Source organism: Myotis daubentonii, chromosome 7, assembly GCF_963259705.1.
Source record: "Myotis daubentonii chromosome 7, mMyoDau2.1, whole genome shotgun sequence".
Classification (NCBI taxonomy): domain Eukaryota; kingdom Metazoa; phylum Chordata; class Mammalia; order Chiroptera; family Vespertilionidae; genus Myotis; species Myotis daubentonii.
In genome coordinates this window covers 44,302,551-44,323,968 of record NC_081846.1, presented here as the reverse complement: position 1 = coordinate 44,323,968, position 21,418 = coordinate 44,302,551, and the positions used below count along the sequence as shown (strand labels likewise).

Genomic DNA, 21,418 nt, shown 5'->3' with positions numbered 1-21,418 from the left:
TGAAAACATGCTCAAAGTCACTAATCATCTGAGAGATGCAAATCAAAACAACAATGAGGTACCATCTCACACCTGTCAGACTGGCTATCATCAACAAATCAACAAACGACAAGTGCTGGAGAGGATGTGGAGAAAAAGGAACACTCGTGCACTGCTGGTGGGAATGCAGACTGGTGCAGCCACTGTAGAAGACAGTATGGAGTTTCCTCAAAAAACTAAAAATGGAACTCCCATTTGACCCTGTGATCTCACTTCTAGGAATATATCCCAAGAAACCAGAAACACCAATCAGAAAGGATATATGCACCCATATGTTCATAGCAGCACAATTCACCATAGCTAAGATCTGGAAACAGCCTAAGTGCCCATCAGTAGATGAATGGATTAGAAAACTGTGGTACATCTACACTATGGAATACTATGCTGCTGTAAAAAAGAAGGAACTCTTACCATTTGCAACAGCATGGATGAAACTGGAGAGCATTATGTTAAGTGAAATAAGCCAGTCAATGAAGGAAAAATACATGATCTCACTCATTCATGGATAATAGAAACCATTATAAACTTTTGAACAATAATAGATACAGAGGCAGAGCTGCCTCAAATAGATTGTCAAACTGCAGCGGGAAGGCCGGGGAGGGTTGGGGGGCAGGAGGGAGGGGGGTAAGAGATCAACCGAAGGACTTGTATGCATGCATATAAGCATAACCAATGGACATAAGACACTGGGGGGTAGGGGAGGCCAGGGGATTGTCAAGGGCGGGGGGAAAAAAAGGACACATATGTAATACCCTTTGTAATACTTTAAGCAATAAAAAAAACCTCAAAATAAATAAATAAATAAATAAAGCCAATCATATTCTCCCCCCTCTAACAAAAAAAAAAAAAAAAAGAAAGAAAAAAAAAAGAAAAAGCTAAAGGCTTTCATCACCACCAAACCATTATTATATGAAATGCTGAAGGGTATTCTTTAAGCAGAGGAAGAAGAAGAAAAAGGTAAAGATAAAAAATTATGAACAACAAAGTGACAACAAATACATATCTATCAATGAGTGAATCTAAAAATCAAATGAAGAAAAAATCTGATGAACAGAATAAACTGGTGAATGTAAAAGAATCAGGGGCATGGAAATGGAGAGGACTGACAATTCTCGGGGGGGAAGGAGGTGCGGGAAGAGATGGGATAAAGATCTTATATGCATGTATGCAATACCTATGGGCATGGACAGTAGGGTGCCGAGGGCCTGGGGTGGGGTGGGAACTGGGTGAAGGGGAACTATGGGGGGGGGGAAAAAGAGGAACATCTGTAATAATCTGAATAAAGATTTTTTTAAAAAAGAAAGAAATTAGGCCACTATATACAAATATAAACTCAAAATGGATTAAAGATTTAAATGCAAGACCTGAAACCATAAAACTCCTATTAAAAAACAAAACAAAAAACAAACAAACAAAATAGGTAACAAACTCTTTGACATTGGTCTTAGTGATATTTTTTTAAATATATTTTATTGATTTCAGAGAGGAAGGGAGAGAGAGATAGAAACATCAATGATGAGAAAGAATCATTGATCTGCTGCCTCCTGCATGCTCCATACTGTGCATCGCGCCCACAACCCAGGCATGTGCCCTTAACCGGAACCGAACCCGGGACCTTCAGCCCACAGGCCAGCGCTCTATCCACTGAGCCAAACCACAGCAAGGGCAGTGATATTTTTTTAATGTCTCCTCAGGCCAAGGTAACAAAAACAAAAATAAATGCCGCTACATCTGACTAAAAAGCTATTATACAGTGAAAGAAACCATCAACAGGACGAAAAGGAAACCTGCTGAATGGGAGAAGGTATTTGCAAATGATATCTCTGTTATGGGTTTAATATCCAAAATATATTTTAAAATCTATAAAATTCAATATAAAAAACTAATCAATTAAAAATGGGCAGAGGACCTAAATAGACATTTCAAGACAAGCAGATGACCAACAGACACATGAAAATATGTTCAATAGGAAACAACAATCAACAGGAAAATGCAAATCAAAACCACAATGAGATATCACCTCACACCTGTCAAAATGGCTGTTATCAAAAGACAACAAATAAGTGTTTGCAAGGATGTGCAGAAAAGGGAACTCCTGTACACTGTTGGTGGGATTGTAAACTAGTGCAACCACTACAGAAAACAGTATGTAGATTTCAGAAAACATTAGAAATAAGACTAATGTTCTACCCAGCAATTCTACTTCTGGGTAGTTATCTGAAGAAAATGAAAACAATAATTAAAAAGACTATACAACCTAGGTATCTACTGATAGATAAATGGATAAAGAAAATTTGGGGGGTGGGGAGGGAATAGGGTGTCCCCCCAAAAATATATACACACTTTAACAGCTGATAGCTCAACTGATGTTTCTTTCTTTTCCGATTTAACCCACTGCAATTAGTAATTATTCAAAGTGTGTGTATACATTTTTTGGGACACCCTGTATCTGTATATGTATGATGGAATATTGCTCAGCCATAAAAAAGAATGCATTGTGCCATTTGTGACAACATGCATGGACTTAAAGAATATTAAGTTAAATGAAATAAGTCAAACAGACAAGTCAGATACTGTATGACTTCACTTATACATGGGATCTAAAAAAAAAGCAAACAAAAAACAAATGAACAAGACAAAACAGAATCGCTTCTCGGCCTTTTGGCTAAGATCAAGTGTAGACAAAACAGAAACAAAGTCATAGATACAGAGAAGAAACTGATGGTTGCCAAAGGTGAGATGATGGACAGAAAAGGGGAAGGGGATTAAGAAGTACAAACTTCCAGGTATAGATATCATGAGGCTATAATGTACAGCACAGGGAATATAGTCATAACAAGTATGGTGACAGACACTAGATGCATTGTGGTGATCACTTTGTAAGGTACTAGTATATAAATGTTGATTCACTGTTGTATATCTGCAACTAACATAAAATTGTAAGTCAGGTATAATTAAAAATAAATTAAAACTAAATCATTAAAAATAGTTTTTTGGAAATAATTTTTTTTTAATAAAGAAAGGGGGGTAGCTGGGTAATAAAGCCACCTCCATTTAATAGAAAAATCTATATTAAGGTGCTACAAGAAGCTTGTTTTCTCATACCGGTTCCCTAAACATCTCCCATCTGTTTTCTCATACTATGTAATTAAATTTAACCCATTATGATTCTAATAATCACTGTATTTAGAAAAGCTAAAACTCTACATTTAAATGAATTCAGTCCATTTGCTTAATGCAAACAATTTACCTCAAATTTCATAATCTGTAGAAGTTATGTGCCCAATGCAGATTCTTGTTTAATTAGGGCATAAAGTGGTCCTTAAACCATGCCAAATACTGGATATTTTGAATGAGTTATTTTCTCAACATCCCCCCAATTTTTTTATTTACTTGAGTCTATCTAGTCCCTTCTTTTAAAATGGTTTATTCTGTTAAAAACATTTCTAAATAACTAAAGGCAGAGATTAATATTTATATCTATAGATATTTCATTTCTATAAATTTATACTCTTATGTGATTAATAAGAGACAAAAAAGTGCTCCCGTTTCAAGAGGAAATACAATGGAAAAATTTTTCCTTGCCTAACCTAAATTACTCTTCAGCTTAGACCTAGATGCTCATGTGATGACTAAAAATACAAAGGCCAACCGATTCTTTGGTCATGTACAACCTAAAGTGGAGTTACCTGATTCCCAGTAGGCACCAGATAAAAACAGACTCCAAAGGCAATTTTAACAGTAATTTTTCCCCCTAATTTTTTCCATACAGTGTGTAACACAACATTTAAGCTACTAAGCTAAAGAAAACAATCATTCATATGATCCAGGTAGCTTTTTTTCTTCTTCTGAGTATTTCTGATCTAGGGCCCCAGTATTTCAGCTGTAAGAAACTAATAGCACACAAATATTAGTGGTAGTCATCCAGAAAATTCATGGTGGGTAAAAGTGAACATTTGTCATTCAGAGGCCAAGTCTGCTATAGGCTCTGCTGGGTCACACTGTCCTTCCTGAACACTTTTTCTACCTAATCAAGAAATAGTGGATTAACTACAACTTGGGCAGCTACATAGGGTAGTAAGGAGATATAGAGCAACTTCAGTATAAAGTGCTTAGCTACCCTCAAATGGCTGGGGTTTGGTCACCATTATGTCTTCAATAACTGCAATTGCATTTCTGCATTAATTTTGCTGAAGAGCTCTCAAGTCATAAGAGCCGCTAACTCTAAAATTCAGAACCAACATTAATGTTCTGCTGTTCCAGACAAATGTATACCACTCATCCATATATATGTATTAGAGTTATAGTACCTTTTAATTATGGTTATCATTTGATTATTAAGTACTTATGACCCAGGCACCCAGTTAAACACTTTACATGTAGAATCCCATTAAATTCACATAAAATGCCTCTGAGGTATATATTTTATCCTCATTTTATAGTTGAAAGAACAGAGGCCTACAGAAGTTAACTTCCCAAAACTGCATAGCTAGTAGGCAGTGGACAAGAGCTGGGCTCTTCAACACTATGCTATCTCCACCCAAATGAGGAACCTGGAGTTTGAGGGTAATAGTTTTTGTTCTCTCTGTTCTATTCAAGGTGACTTCTCTAGTTATTTTCTTTTCAGTTTTGAAGAGTAGGAATGAATGGTAAATCAGAGCAAATAACAAATAACAGTGGATGGTAAGAAAAGTGATTGTAACTAAGATCTCTAGATCTCAAGTTTAGCACACAGTACATGCAGTAAACAATGCACCCCTCTAAGCTCCATTCAAATACTCCCTCCTCCATGAAGACTTTGATGACTTGTACCAATTAGATGTGATCTTGCCCATCAGTGAACCTCAGAGCCCTTCACTTGTACATTTATTATGAGACATCACACTCTACCTCATATCACAATGAAATTGTGTAGCTATCTATACTAATAATAGAGGAATATGCAAATTTTCCAGGATGCCGTCACAGTAACAGTAACGACTCAACAGCAGGCTGCGTGGAGCGACCAGGCTGGCAGGGGGGTTACTGAGGGACAACCAAATGACTGAACAGCAGGCTGTATGGGGTGACCAGGCCTGCAGGGGGGAAGGTTGGGGACAACCATACCAGCAAGGGGGGGCATTTGGGGGAGACAAAGCCAGCAGGGAGGCAGTTGGGGGCAACCAGGCCGGCAGGGGGGCGACCAGGCTGGCAGGGGGGCAGCTAGGGGTGACAGGTCAGCGGGGGGTGGGGGGGGCAGTGAGGGGCGACCAGGCAGGCAAGCATGTGAGCAGTTAGGAGCCAGCGGTGCCGGATTGTGAGGACGACGTTAGACTGCCGGTATCTCTAAGATTGGGCCTATACTGGCAGTTGGACATCCCCTAAGGGGTCCTGGATTGGAGAGAGTGCAGGCTGAGCTGAGGAAACCCCTGTCCCGTGCACGAATTTTGTGCACTGGGCATCTACTTTATATAGAATTGGGTCTTATATGTCTTAATATAAACCTTGAATCTAGCACAGTAGCTGGCACCAATAAAGGTTCAATACATATTTGGTTAAAAGAATAAAACCAAATGAAGGAAGCTATTTTATTGGGGGGCAGTGTGTTATAATAATAAAAAAGATGGGACTTGAAATCAGACATATTGATGTTTGAATCCTGACCTTGGGAGATTTGTTTGGTGTCCTGGTTACCTCATCTACATATTATGAATAATAATACCTACCTAGAAGGTTACTGGACTGTTTAAAGGGGATGACACATAACAGAGGAAAAGACTGTAGGAAGACAGTGAGCACACACTAAATGATAGCATTACAGGGGTGCCATGCCAAAGATGAGTGGCAGGGTATGCTGTGTAGTGTTAAGACAGGTTTCTGTCCTCCAAGAGCTTGTAGATTAATCTGCTTTTGGTCTACACCATACAAACATGATTAGAAACTCCTGCCCTTCCCTTTATATTATGGTCCCTACCAAATTTCTCAGATTCTAGTTCTAATCTTACCTTTTGAAAGGCATATAATGACGTGTATGTTAGTTGAGGGAGCAGGGGTGTGGGCGTGGAAAGTGGAAAGGAAAGGAGACTATCTTTGTTAAGAGTCCAGGAACAATGTCTGACGCTTCATATCGTTGTCCTACTTACTAGCCACAACAATTCTGGGACTATGTTGTATAATGGACATTTTATAGATGATGAAACACTAAGTGACTTGCTCAAGGTCATAGTCAGGAAGAGGAGTCTGTGATCTGAATTCCTGTTTTGCTTGTTTGTTTTTTTCACTCTGCAAAGCCTGGCAGCTGTTTCTGCTACCCTTTAATGAGTAGGAGATAAAACCAAGATGTTTGGGATATAGCCCCTCAGATTCTGGTTCTATAAAATAGAAAAAAATGGCTAAACTGGGTGGGGACAAGCACGTATCCCACAAAATCATTCTTGCTGGAAACACCATCAGTATTTAGCTTTTCATTTTGACTGGGAATTTTTGGCCTGTCTTAGACCCAACTCTGGCCATCCTTGATACTGACATGGCTCCTGTATGTTCACCTCAATGACAAAGAAACAGAAGCTCAGAGAGATTCAGTGCCTTGTCCAAAGTCACCTAACTAGTTATGTGGTGAGAACAGGATTTGACCCCCAGGCTACGTGACTTCAAGTTCTGTGTCTTTCCTCTAGACTATCCTGCCTCACACTATCTATTGTCAACATGCAATATTGAAAGGCTATCATGTGAATAAATTTCTGGATCATTTATATCTAGCGACTCCCCCACCCCCCCGCCGCCTTCAGATCACTAGCTATTTTAGTACTGCTTACATTTGAATTTACAGTATCTACCAGATTCATCATTTAATCAAAAATTTCCAAATCCATTTAAAGTCAAACATTAGAGACTTCTACACAGAACTCTATAAATTCCTTAAATTATACGGAGATAAGTAACTTTTTATGTTGCACAGGAAGCTCTTACATCTTGCCAGGGTTCTAAATTTTTATGCTACTGGCATCAGTCACTTCGTAATTCCTAACTCAATCTTCATTACATCACTCCCTAGCATTAACTTAATATCCATCTAAACAGATAACAATACGGCACATCAAGGCATTCATTTCAGTGAAGAATAAAGTTAAATTACACTCCAGACCAGCCGTGGGCAAACTACAACCCGCTGGCCGGATCCGGCCCGTTTAAAATGAATAAAACTATTGAAATAAAAGACCGTACCCTTTTATGTAATGATGTTTACTTTGAATTTATATTAGTTCACACAAACACTCCATCCATGCTTTTGTTCCGGCCCTCCGGTCTAGTTTAAGAACCCATTGTGGCCCTCAAGTCAAAAAGTTTGCCCACCCCTGCTCCAGACACTACCAAACTGCACAGGTTAACACGTCCCCTTATAAACATAAGACATTTGAAAACAATGCAAACAAAAAATGTACAGCCCTGCATTCCTGTTCTCTCAAGAAATAACAGAAATGATCCAATTCTCCAAGTGACATTTTTGAGGGAGCTTTGTGCACTCTGCACGAGAACACCAGGCTCAGAGAGGAGGGTGAAGTGGCTGGCACACAGCCTGGTTCCGAGCCTGCTTCTGACTGATAACCAGCCAAGCCAGTGAACTTTCCTAAGTCCCAGCTGGACCAAATGAACTCCACGGTCTTCTCCATTTATAAGAGAAATTCAACATGAAAAAGAAAGATGTAAAGATTGGTGTGCTCACGTGGGAAAGGCCACCGTGGCCATCTCCAGTCAGTCTCCACAAGGTGGCTCCGGCTAATTTACTGTGTATGAACTTCTGTCTAGCAGGCTCAGAAACTGACTTTGTCAGCCCAAGGAGATCACATCCATTTCTTAAAGGGAGACTGGCATTATAATACCAAGATCATAAAACTGAGAGGCAAAAGGAGAATGAAGGTTGCCTAGTTTATACTGAGATATGAGATATAAAGTGGATGGCCATCATTTTCTTTTTTTGGTAGCACACCTACACTGGAAAAAAACAACAACAAACATTAGGAAGAATGGAATCAGAACAAGTGGAGTGGGTTTGATGAACTGATTAGTTAATGCACAGAGATAAGACATCTGCTGAGTCCTCTACAATGAGTATGGCCTTGCTAATGAGCTCTAGTATTCAAATGCTCAATGTCCATTTAAGTTAGTGCTTACTTAGATGCGCATAAGCAACTTCTACATCTTCAAGTCTCCAGGTGTCTCTTTGCTATGATTTTTCGCATCTCTGTTCAAATATCTTAGGTAGTGATCTTAAAATTAATTCATAAGGTAGTCTTATTTTTTTTATAAGTTCTTAAAGAATATTAGATTATGGTCCAGATGAACTGATAACAGTTTATATAATGGGATATAATAAAATAAATGGTAGATGTTTTCCCCTCCTGAATTATGTAAACACAAGTTAATACATACATGTAATATATATAAAAATACATGAGTAAATTTAAGTATTCTAGTCTAACATCACCAGTTTTTGGCCACTGGCAGTGATGATTGTATGGTGGTGATAACATTTTTTCTTAGTTCTTCCTAATGAAAAGCTGAAATTGGCCTCCATGGGAATTACCCATTTTTACCCCTTAACTAAACTTGAGGGGATATGTACAGAAATGTGTCTTTAACATTTTGGCTTTTATTTTACCCAAAGTTTTGTTACCTATTACCTGTGACACTTAAAGAAACATTATTGTGCTGTACCAATAGAGGAGATGAAATTAAAGAAGCTCTAACACTTTATCAACAATTAGGGACTTAAAATCTGGTATAAAACTCTTGCATCATAAATGTTTTCACTTTTTCCAAAAGCTTTGAGCTGTAATATACATATGGACTACAACTAAAAAGCAGACTCAGGTTGTCATTATTAGTATTTTCAGATTTTAAACTGCCACATGAGGTTATTCAAGTTACTGCAGCCCAGTGAACATTTTACAATCACCAATCTAACAGAAGCACAACCGTGTGTCATAATAAAAGCGAGGGCCTATATTTTTAGTTTTTGTTAGTGACTTCTGTTTATTAGGCTGAGATGAAGTCTAGTGATTTGGATTTTTAAAAGAACCTGTTACTGACTTTCTTAATGTAAGTTATAAAAGCTTACTTCCTATATGTGTAGTTTAATTAGAATATTCCAATTGTAATTTATTTTAATATTCATTTTTAAGTCTCAATTAAGATAACTTTCGGCTAATGGTATGAAGTATACTTGTGAAGTTCAAACATACTTTTGAAAACCTATTTCTATTACTTGAAAATGCCAATAATGGCCTGAAGTAAAGACTTATCATGTATAACAACCACCCCGAGAAGCGTAAGCCTGAGCATAATTCATAGATGTGTTGATAGTTCACTCTCGTAAGTGTTTCCCTCCACGTCCTGCGTGGTTCAGGGTTCGGGTCTGGAAGAGGAGCCGCACAACAAATGAAAAAGAAAAGACAGGAGATAATTTGGGAATATTGGGGGACCAGGCAGCAAGTCCAACTCAAGAGGAAGGACTTCCCCTGTGCTCAGGCCTCACCAAGCTTTTTATAGTGAGCGGTAAACAAGGTAGTGGTTACCATAGTTACACAGTTCTTGTGAGTTTCACTTGTTTACACCATGGTTATACTTCCTGCACTTCCTCAGCCCATTAGATTCCCAGATAAGATCTAGGGAGTGTTATAAGGTCAAGCCTAATTATGCTAAGAGGACTGTGTCCTCTAAGCTGGACTTGTTTGTGACTTTGCCAGCAGGTCAGTCCGAGGCTTAACCCTATATCAGTTTCCCACAGTTCACCTCACTGCCAGACATTAACTTGTCTTTCCTTTGTAATGACGCTGCTATACAGCATGGTTTACATCAAGATAATGAAAACAAAAATAACCGCATCTGGGCATTTTCTAAAATAAACTTTCCATAACATGTCCATAGTATAGACATAAAAATAACTGCATCTGGGCATTTTCTAAAGTAAACTTTTCATAACATGCCCATAGTATTTCATTTCATGAAATTTCTGTTAGTTCAAAGGATCCTAATAAAATTAAGAGAAAACATTAATAACCCCTAACTTGAATGCTCTCCTTCACATACAAGATGATTAGATTCATATATATACTGTGTCCCGTATGGAACTCAACATCTGAAGAGCAGTTTGAGGCATGTGGACCAGGCCCTCAGATAAACAGAACATTAGAAAAAAAGACACAGAAAGGCAGGCTGCAATCAACTTCCTATGAGGAGGAAGAAGAAAAGATGAAAGGATAATTCAGCGACATTTTAATATATTGAGGGATTCACCCGGCTGTTTTCCTCCTCCACAAAGGGTAGGTTAATGGGAGATGATTTACAGACTTTACGTTGATAAAGTCAAATGTTGTTTAAGCTATCAGGCCAGCTTAGGCTAGTGTTTTACTACCCTTTCCACCAAAATGTTCCCCAAAACAATCAAACGTGAATAGGGTGTGAGGGATCCGGGGTGGCTCCCTAAGCTCTCCATAATGCACCCATATAAAATGTTTAATACAAAAAAATGTGTTCAATTAATTATCCCTGAGTAGAACTGGTGCTCTAGGAAGATGTGCCATGTTATCTTTAGATTTAGCATATCCCTGCTGAGCAGCTGGAAATGCATAATCTTAGATTCCAGAGAGCGGGCATGGGTGAGGCACACTTAGATCCCTACCAGCAATAGGCCAGATTCTATCACCAGGTTGCACAGCAAGAAGCAATCTGTAAATTGACTGCTTTAATAATCCTGTTCTATACCTACTTCACCAGAACCTTACTGTATTCTTCTTCCTATTTAGCTAAAAAAACAATAAAAAACCAGGCCCAGCTGTTACACTGCCCCCAAATTGGTACCACTTATGCAGAATTTTAGATTCTACAAAGCTCTTTGTCACACTGTAACCCCCCATTCCTGTTTTCAGAAAGAAGATTCAGCGATGTTAAGGCATTTGCTCAGGGAAAGATAAATGGGTAAGCAAAGGAGCCATGATGGAAACGCAGGCCCCCTGACTTCACATCCTGTCCTCTACCCATCCCTCTGTGCTCCCTGGATCTGGCATATGAGCACTCAACGTGTGACAAGACTAACTCTTGCCTTGTGTAAGAACCAGGGCCACAAAGACCCAGGTCCATCACCCAGCAGAAACATTGACAGCTGGAAATGACCACCCCCAATACAGTTCTAAGCCTGACAAATTGTTTACAAGACACAAAGAAGTCAAGTCACCTTCAGTAATTAATTTCTGGCATTGTCAAAAGCCTTTTTCTTACTTTGATGGTGGTGGGTAAAGTGATATGTTGCTCATACTTAGATACATGCAGACCCTTTGTCACCATCTACCAGAGCTTTAAGGAGAGTTCCTGAGCCGCCTGCCTTGTTTTTGTTTTTGTGCTGGCTTTCCGTTCTTGAAATAAAAACAAATAAACAAAACTACCATCCAAACCAATGAATTGAGAGAGTAGTCTCTTGAGCAACTAATTAGGCTGTCTTCAGAAATAGGTAATTAAGCTTTCCATTAAAATTCACCAAGCAGACATACATAATTTACAAGGTGGAAAGCCATTCCAATCTCATGGGTAAACAATTAACTAAGTATTATACTTACAACAGATATTCCAGAATGGCCAATGCAGGAGTAATTACATAATTAGGATACATTTTATCTTTATTTTTTTAATACATATTTTTATTGATTTCAGGGGGGAAGAGAGAGATAGAAACATCAATGATGAGAGAAAATCATTGATCAGCACGCCCCACACTGGAGATCGAGCCCACAACCCAGGCATGTACCCTGACCAGGCATCAAACCCTGACCTCCTGGATCACAGGTCAATGCTCAACCACTGAGCAATGCCGGCTGGGCTACATTTTATCTTTAAAGTAATATAGTACAAAAAAATAAGGATTTGGGATTTTGGACATGTGGCCTGAGAAAGTGTAAATACTCACAAAATTCATTAAATGAAAATAGAGAAGTGGTCAAAGTAGAAACAGATACTCCTTGACTGACAATAGGATTATGTCCTGATAAACTGAAAATATTATGTTGAAATGCATTTAGCATAATTTACAGAACACCATAGCTTACTTAGCCTACCTTATCTTAAACTTACTCAGAACACTTACATTAGCCTATAGTTGGGCAAAATAATATAACACAAAGCCTATTTTATAAGAAAGTGTTGACTATCTCATGTAATTTATTGAATACTGTACTGAAAGTGAAAAGCAAAATAGTTGAATGGGTATCACTTTTGTACCACCGTAAGGTTGAAAAATTGGTAAGTCGAATCATAGTAAGTTGGGGACCATCTGCATATACAATACAAGGCTCTCCTAAACAGTTTTCATTCAATAAATTGTTTATTTAGTGTCTACCATGTTCCAGGCATTAGTGAAACTGTGGCAAATAGCAGAAAATAGAGCCCTATGCTATTTTCACAAGGATCAGATATTAAACAAATACACACACACACACTTAATGAATTAATTATATTTGGGATATGTATTAGATGGGTAATGGATATTTTTGCATCCTATTTTAATTCTAATAGTCTCATTTTCTAACGAAGGTTAAATTTATTCATGAAATATATGTCCATGACCTCCTTCCTAGCACTTCCTCCCGTCTCATGGTCCTACTGAGACTATAACTGGTGACTTTTTCACATCTCTCCATCCCAGATCTCTCTCTCTTCTTCGAATATTTCATAAGCCTTCAAAATGCCCAAGCCACAGGGTAGTGTGCTGACCAACAATGCAGAGGGGAACTGCTGATGATAAGCCTTTCTCCTCAATCTGCTTAACCACCCCTTCCATAAAGATTTAAAATAATTTTAAAAATTTAAACTGAAGTTCAGTGTTATCTATAGTTAGGTGGTTAAAAGACTATCTGTTAAAGAATATCAGCTCTACTTACTAGTTATGGAGTCTTAGAAAAAGTCTGTTTCTTCATCTGTGAATTGGAATAATGACAGTACCTACCTCAAAGGGTGGTTGGAAGGATAGGATGAGATAGTGTACATAGAATGTCTGAAATGTATATAAAGCACATATTTTCAATGTTTAGCATGCACAGAGCTCTCAAAGCTCTCAAAGATAAGTGGTGGTGATGATGCTGATACTGCTGTCATTAGCATATTCAGCACGAAGTAGGTGTTGAATCTTGAAAGAATGAGCACACCAATCCGTAGTATATATGTAAGCCTCACTGAATTCTTCACACATAGATGAATGCCTTTCTGAATGATTCCACCCTCCTGCCCTGAAAATACTATCAGGATAGATTTAACACAAAGGAAATGGCAAAATATATATATATGCCTAAGCAACCATTACAACGGAACAACCGGAATGACCGGTTGCTATGACATGCACTGACCACCATAGGGCAGACACTCAATGCAGGAGCTGCCCCCAGCCTGCAGGCCCTGATCGCCAAGGGGGCCTGCCAGCTACCCTTCCCTCACCGGCAGGCCCCAATTGCCTGATCGGGGCCGAGTCCCAAGACTGGGATGGGGAACAGGGTGTGGGTGGCAGTGGACATGGTCCCTTTCCCAGGGGCGCCAAGGGCCGGCTCCCTCCTTGGGGTGGTGGTCAACCTCCCAGGTCCCTCCCCCATCCCTCCCCTGGCCGGCAGGCCCGTGGCCCATGCTGGGACAGGGTGGGTGGCAGCAACGGCAGTGGGTGGCAGCAGATGCAGCAACGAGGGGAACCATGCAGTGGCATGCCCAGGTGGCAAGGGAAGGAGGAGGCGGAGAAGCGGGGAACCTGATCGGCCCTGACTGCCGGCCAGGCCTAGGGACCCCACCCGTGCATGAGTTTCGTGCACCGGTCCTCTAGTTTTCTTATAATAGCTATTCTTTAAAGTATCCTATAACTTGGTTTTTACAAAGTAATGGCTGGCCAGAGGTGCAAGGAAGAAGGGTATTTTAAATAGTTCCCTCATTTGATAGCCAAAATGTATGCAGCTATGAACTGAAAACATGTTAGCGAGAAAAACTGTGATAACATAGGTATGTTAGCAACACAGTTGACTAAAGGATGAAGCTGATTTGAAAACGTTTGTTTTGTTAAGACAACCAGTGCCTCCTGAAAGACTAAGGATGCCTGGGTTTCATAAACTGCAGTTTTTGATTCTAAAGACTGTTGAATCATTGTGCTTTAAATTCGTACGCAGGACCAAAACAATTATTATTGGAGGAATAGTGCAGAGTGCTATGAAAGTTTATGGATGAATAAAAATAATCTGTAATGGTGGTTGCAAGAAAATGTTAGGCCGAAACCGGTTTGGCTCAGTGGATAGAGCGTCGGCCTGCGGACTGAAAGGTCCCAGGTTCGATTCCGGTCAAGGGCATGTACCTGGGTTGCGGGCATATCCCCAGTAGGAGATGTGCAGGAGGCAGCTGATCAATGTTTCTCGCTCATCGATGTTTCTAACTTTCTATCTCTCTCCCTTCCTCTCTGTAAAAAAATCAATAAAATATATTTTAAAAAAATGTTAGAAGGATAGGAAACGTTGGCTGTATCCACCATTAGTGAACCTAATTTCACGTTTGATGATTTTTCTTCCTAAGAATTCCAACCCATAACGTGTTATAAAATTGCAAGATAAAATTATTTTCAAATGCATGTCTTAATAAGGAAGACTTTAAAATAAGAAGCATGATGTTAAAAAAAATAACTTGCCTAAAATATCTCCTCTTGCAGGATCAGCTGCAGAGTTTTTTTTAAGTGGATGCTTTCATTACGTTTTTCTCTGTTAGAAATATCAAACCATGGCATCAGTTGAATAATGTTTCTTCGTTGTTTCCATTCTTAAAATAAGCCATTCTTTGGGACATAAAATATAGAATTGAATGCATTATTTTATTCCAATGGTACTGATTTTCATAAAGGATAGCTTACTAAATTAGCTACTATGGGTCACATATTTCAATAGTTTTTTCTCCCTAACTCTGTCTCCTGTTTTTTTTTTTCTGCTGTAGATTAAGTTAAATTTAGAGTTTTACACCCCCACATTTGAAAACTCTCCAAAAGAGAAAGAGCCTCATACCAAATGATGTAAAAGGTATCTGGGTTTCTTTTAGGAGCAGTTTTCTTGAGGAAAAATATTGAGTTGCTAGATGAGCTAGGTGCTTTTTTCCACAGAATATTATTTTTTACTTGGAAGAACGACTAACATAAATTTTGGTTATTCAAACTCGGCATTTTCTAAAAAATGAACGAAGTGAGCCTGCCATCTCATGGAAAACTACTGACAGTCAATGATAAAATTCAAACTTTCAAGTGAAAATAAGAAGTTTGGACATGCTGTATCTGCCACTCTGAGCCTGATAGCTTTCCAGTCCTTAAATGACTTTTCTGATGATATCAAATGTGATTTTTTTTATATCTTATGAAGAAATGTGTCCATGTTTGAAGACCTACATAACGCAGTGGACCAATATTTTCCAAATGACCTATGCATGATGTTACAGAACCATGCACAGTTGAAAGATTCATTCAGGGTTCAAAATAGACCAGTGGACTTAGTTTAACAGAATAAGAAATGCTTATTGATGATAGGGTGTCAGATTCCACATTGCAGGTAACCTCCAGGAAACTGCCACTTGCCCAGATTTTGTGTGATATCGAAGAGGAATATACAGTTATCTGAAAATGCTATTAAAATACTCCTCTCTCCAAAAGCATATTTGTATGAGGTCAAATTTTCTTCACATACTTCAAATTAATATGTAACCACAGATCGAATGCAGAAGCAATTATAAGAATTGAATTGTTTTCGTAGTAGTAAGACATACATTAAAGAGATTTACAGAAATGTAAAAAATGCCACTCTTCTAACTAAATTTGTTCCATAAAACATTATAATAGCATTATTCTTAAGATATTAACATGTAATGGTTTTATAATTTTTTAAATGAATTAACAGATATTTTTAAAATATCTGTTCTAATTTCCAATATAGTATCAATAGATATAACCCACATAAGTAAAAGCTCTTTGAGGTGTTCAAATATTTTTTAAGTGTTAAGGGTTCCTGAGTCCAAAAAGTTTGAGAATCACTGATCTAATCCATTAATTGTAACATTTACTGTGCAACAGCTCTCCCCGCCCCTCCCCCTGACACACACACGTATATAGAAAGGCAAATATATTATTATATGTCTGGGCCTCATATTGATTCTACTGAATCAAAATTTTTGCAGGTATCTCTCCTGAACATAAAACTTCACTGGTGAGAACACTGATCCAATTTGGCTCTTTAATCAAAAAGTATTTATGACTGCCTATTTTAGAACATCAACATAAGTTTATTTACATTATGTTACTGTTTCCATTTTCTTCATTATTTTATTTTTCAAAAATACTATCATTAGTAATATCTTTTTTCTTTTGTTGCTATAAATGCAAATCCTTATTCATGTTATTGGTTTCCCTGCTTCTGAGAGATATTATGAAAAATGATAAACTGTCAAATTGTATTAAATCGCTGAAAGGGTTTTGTTGTTATTGTTTGTTTGCTTCGTTTCTCTCTCTCTCTCTCTTTTTTTTTTTTTTGCTTCTAAATGATAATAAACTCGCTATAGTACGTTTTACATATAGTTTCTAGAGCGTGGTTCTCAACTTTCTGGCCCTTTAAATACAGTTCCTCATGTTGTGACCCAACCATAAAAGTATTTTCGTTGCTATTTCATAACTGTAATGTTGCTACTGTTATGAATCGTAATGTAAATATCTGATATGCAGGATGGTCTTAGGCGACCCCTGTGAAAGGGTCATTTGACCGCCAAAGGGGTCGCGACCCACAGGTTGAGAACTGCTGCTCTAGAGAATTGATCTGAAAAATACTTCAACTGCCTCTAAAAAAATATTGTTTATTTAAGAGATAACTAATTCAGATGTCTCTTGTCAGTTTCAAAGAGCTAAGTAAGTTTCAACTTTGACAATGAAATGCTAACAAGCACTTAGACTGAACTTGTGAAAACCTGAAGATGTCAACCTGACTTTCAGTCAACTTTGAAAGCGTAAAAGTGTGATTTATCTTACATACAAGGTGATATTCTTTATTATATTATAAATCTTAGTTACCAATATATTATACTAATACATAGATGAATTGCTATTTAAACTTTAAAGAAGTTTATCCAGATCTCATTCTACTAAGTATACTGCTATTTAAATTCACATGTTGAATTGACAGCTTTGCACATTTATATCACTTACACTATCATGTAATTATAAATCCTTTTTGATTTTTGTTGTTTTACAGTGAAAGAAGCACCATTTAAATTTGGAAATTCTGTGGTACTTAAAGGTAAAAGAAGGGAGGGTAGCACTCAGGAAATTTTTTTCTTTTAAAAAAAAAATTTTTTTTAATTGATTTTGGAGAGGAAGGGAGAGAGAGAGGGAGAGGGAGACACATGAACGATTAGAGAGAATCACTGATCGGCTGCCTCCTTCATGACCCACATTGGGGATCGGGCCCACAAACTGGGCATGTGCCCTTGACTGGAATTGAATCCGGTACCCTTCATTCTCAGGTTGACGCTCTATCCACTGAGCCAAAACCAGCTAGGCTGTTTCTTTTTTTTATATTAAAAAATCCAATCATCAAATAAGAGTTTATTTTTAAAACTGAGCACAAGAGTTGCAGTTCTAGAGTGACATGTCCCATTGGAACCATGCTGCAACTTCCTTTGGACAAGTTCCAGGAGGTTTTAACGTCTCCCTTTGGAGTAATCCAATTACTCAAAATATAGCGATCCGCTTAGTCTAAATACTGGCACAGTCTAATGTTTAGTTTTTATGATAACATGAAGGGAGGGGCATTTGGTAACAGGGTCTGGCTGTCTTCTGATTTCAGTTTTTAAAATAAAGGATACACTATTAAAACACACCCCAAGAATCCCTAGGTAACTTACCATAAACCTATGTCCCCCAAAGATACTGATGTTATTATAATACCTACCCTCAAGAGTATGCTATAAAGATTAAAGTACATAATCTGATAAAGTACCTAGTATATTTTCTGACATATGGAGGCTTAATAATTGTAGTTATTTCTGTTATTATTTGTAGTTTTCCAACCCTTAGCAATGTACATTGAAAAGCTAGAAGAGACCTTTGATTTCCTGAGGCTAAAGAAAATTATGTAACTGGCTCAAAGATTCAATCCTAGTAAGAAGTAGAGCCAAGCCTACACCTAAATCTACATGTTTGCAGCCTATTCTACCACTTAGAATAGTTAAGTTCTCAGAAATACAGAATCTTATGTCTGAAAACCTCTTGAGAATTAACAAAGAGAACTTATCGGTAGTGAATCGTCACAGCTAGAAGAGACCTGAATGTCATCTAGGAAAGCTGAGTCCTTCATTTTCCACCTCAGGTCAAGGGAGATTAACAACATACTTAGAGTGATATCACTAAGTCATAAGACAACTATCCAGAGCTGTTCCAAGATGATGTCCAATGAAAACATTGGTTAATTGGGGGGGGGGGGGAGTGGGGGGGTGGAAGAGGATGGTTGGGTACATAAGAGATAATCCTATCTAATAATAGACAAACATGGTAATTAACGGTACCTCTGACACGCTTCCAATTGGCTAATCAGGGAGATATGCAAATTAACTGCCAACCAAGATGGCGACTGGAAGCCAGGCAGCTGAAGCGAACAGGAGGCTTGCTTGCTCCAGTGACAGAGGAAGCCAATGTTCCCCGCCTGTCGCTGCCGGCCTCTGAGCTGCACTCTAAGAAACAGTGTTGCAATTATAGAAGCTAAACAAACCCCAGAAACCTGCTTTCAGCCAGCCGGGCCTCAGAGCTGGAGTTGCAAGTGTTTCAATTACAGAAGCCAAACAAACCCAGATACCTGCTTTCAGCAGCCGAGGTCTCAGAGCTGGAGCCGAGCCTCAGAGCTAAAGCCGGCTCTCAGCTCCAGTGACAGCCATAGAAGGTAAATAAATCTCAGAATAAAAAAAAAAAAAAAGAAAGAAAAAAAGGAGAGGTTGGGAGCTTCAGTCACCCGCCAGCCTGAAAATGACCCTCAGCCCCTCACCCAGACTGGCCAGGCACCCCAGTGGGGACCCCCACCCTGAAGGGGGTGTGACCAGCTGCAAACAGCCATCATCCCCTCATCCAGGCTGGCCAGGCACCCAAGCGGGACCCCCACCCTGATCCGGGACACCCTTCAGGGCAAACTAGCCAGTCCCCACCCGTGCACCAGGCCTCTATCCTATATAGTAAAAGGGTAATATGCAAACTGACCCTAACAGCAGAAGGACTGGGAATGACTGGTCACTATGACACACACTGACCATCAGGGGGCAGATGCTCAATGCAGGAGCTGCCCTCTGGTGGTCAGGGCGCTCTCACATGGGAGGAGCTCTGCTCAGCCACAAGCCAGGCTGATGGCTGCCAGTACAGCAGTGGTGGTGGGAGCCTCTCCTGCCTTCTCAGCAGCACTAGGGATGTCCGACTGCAGCTTAGGCCTGCTCCCCGCTGGCACGTGGACATCCCCCGAGGGCTGCCAGGCTGCCAGAGGGATGTCTGATTGCCATCTTAGGCCCAATCCCCCGGGGAGCGGGCTTAAGCCAGCAGGTGGTCATCCCCTGAGGGGTCCCAGACTGCGAGAGGGCACAGGCCGGGCTGAGGGACCCCCCCCTCCCCCTCGAGTGCACAAATTTTTGTGCACCGGGCCTCTAGTCCTATATAATAAAAGCCTAATATGCTAAGTGTCTGCCTTCCATTCAACCACTCAAAGCATAATATGCTAATGATATGCTAAGTCCACTCAACTGCTTGCTATGACGTGCACTGACCACCAGGGGCAGATGCTCCCACCAGTAGGTTAGCTTGCTGCTGGGGTTGGCTGATCGGGACTGAGCGAGACGGGCCAGACACGCCCTGGAGCCTTCTCACAGTCCCTCCCCAGCTGGCCAACCTCCTGCGTCCCTCCCCGGCCCTGATCATGCACTGGTGGGGTCCCTTGGCCTGGCCTGTGCCTCTCGCAATCTGGGCTAAAGGACCACCCCCCCCCCACCAGTGCACATTTCGTGCACCAGGCCTCTAGTATCATAATAAAAGCTCCTTTATAAGTGCTTCTATTTGAGGAGTAAAGGTAGATCTTTGTGGAAAATACATCTCAAAAAAGTAAGGAATTAAGAGAGAAAAGGAATAGCACAAAGAGCATTTGAACCAGATGCTGTGGACTGCTCCAAAGCTATGACCAAACACTGGCATATAGGACTACAAAATTCTTTTTGAGTCTTAAACAAGATCAAATGTTAAAGATTCATTGCTATTTAATTATTCAGTCATAGAGAGAGACAAATTTAGCTTAAAAGTTTAAAATATTTTTATATGAAACTAAAATATTAAATACACTGTCTTATAATCCAATATCACTATGAATTTAGTCATATATATATTTTAAAAATGAAACAAAATCAAACCCTTCACAGTAACTATGAACACTGCTCTTAAATAAAAGCATCTGTAACACATAGAGAATATAGTCAATAATATTGTAATAACTATGTAAGTGCCAGGTGGTAGTGGCGGGAACACTCTGTAAAGTATATAATTGCCTAACCACCCTGCTGTACATCTGAAATACAAAATAATACTGAGTGCTAACTGTAATTGAAAAATAAAATTTTAAAAAGCATCTGTTATATTCATTAAATAGGCAAAGGTATGGGGGAGGGCTTTACCTACAAGAGACAAAGGGTATTCACATTTAAATACATGCTAATTAAAATATTATGTCCAAATGATATCAAATAGTTCTGTTTTAAATAATAGTTTCAGCTAAGCATCCCTGTGCAAGCTGCAGATAGAAATTATGAAACTCCTTTCCCCTCAAAAAGCTTCCTTAATTTAGAATTGTGTGACTCAGAAGAATACACAAGTTTGGTTATGATTACATATGAAGCTAATACATAACTTTCTATATTCAACAAATTCAGAAATGTTTCTCTCATGTAAAAGTTTTGTAGATTTTAAAGACATGGATTATTCCAAGGAAAACAATTATTTATGATTTTAATTTATCCCTGAAGTTAATAAATTTATAAACTTAAATTTTTGGTTATCCTTATTCCTAAAGAAATATTTATTTTTACAGCATTAAGTAGTCTGGAAACAAATCTTTTACATGAAGGGCAAAAAGCCATTTTGCAAAAATAAACAAAATTCTGAATTTAGAAAGTCTATTAAAATGACTTGAGTAATCCTAACCTGAACTAAGCAAACACAACTTTAACTTAATGCAAGCTAAAAACAGACTTCTCCTTTCAAGACCAAGTTAGCATGCTCTTCCGGATACTGTGTCATCTCCCCTCACCACCTGCACTCATTGAGGACCACACACGGTAGGAGCCATGC

The 21,418-nt window shown here is 39.0% G+C and overlaps 1 protein-coding gene across 2 annotated transcripts in view; it reads right to left on the bottom strand.

Moving 5' to 3' along the window:
- Positions 1-21,418, bottom strand: part of CHN1 (chimerin 1) — a 161,803-nt gene that overhangs the window by 54,851 nt on the left and 85,534 nt on the right. The window lies entirely within an intron of this gene.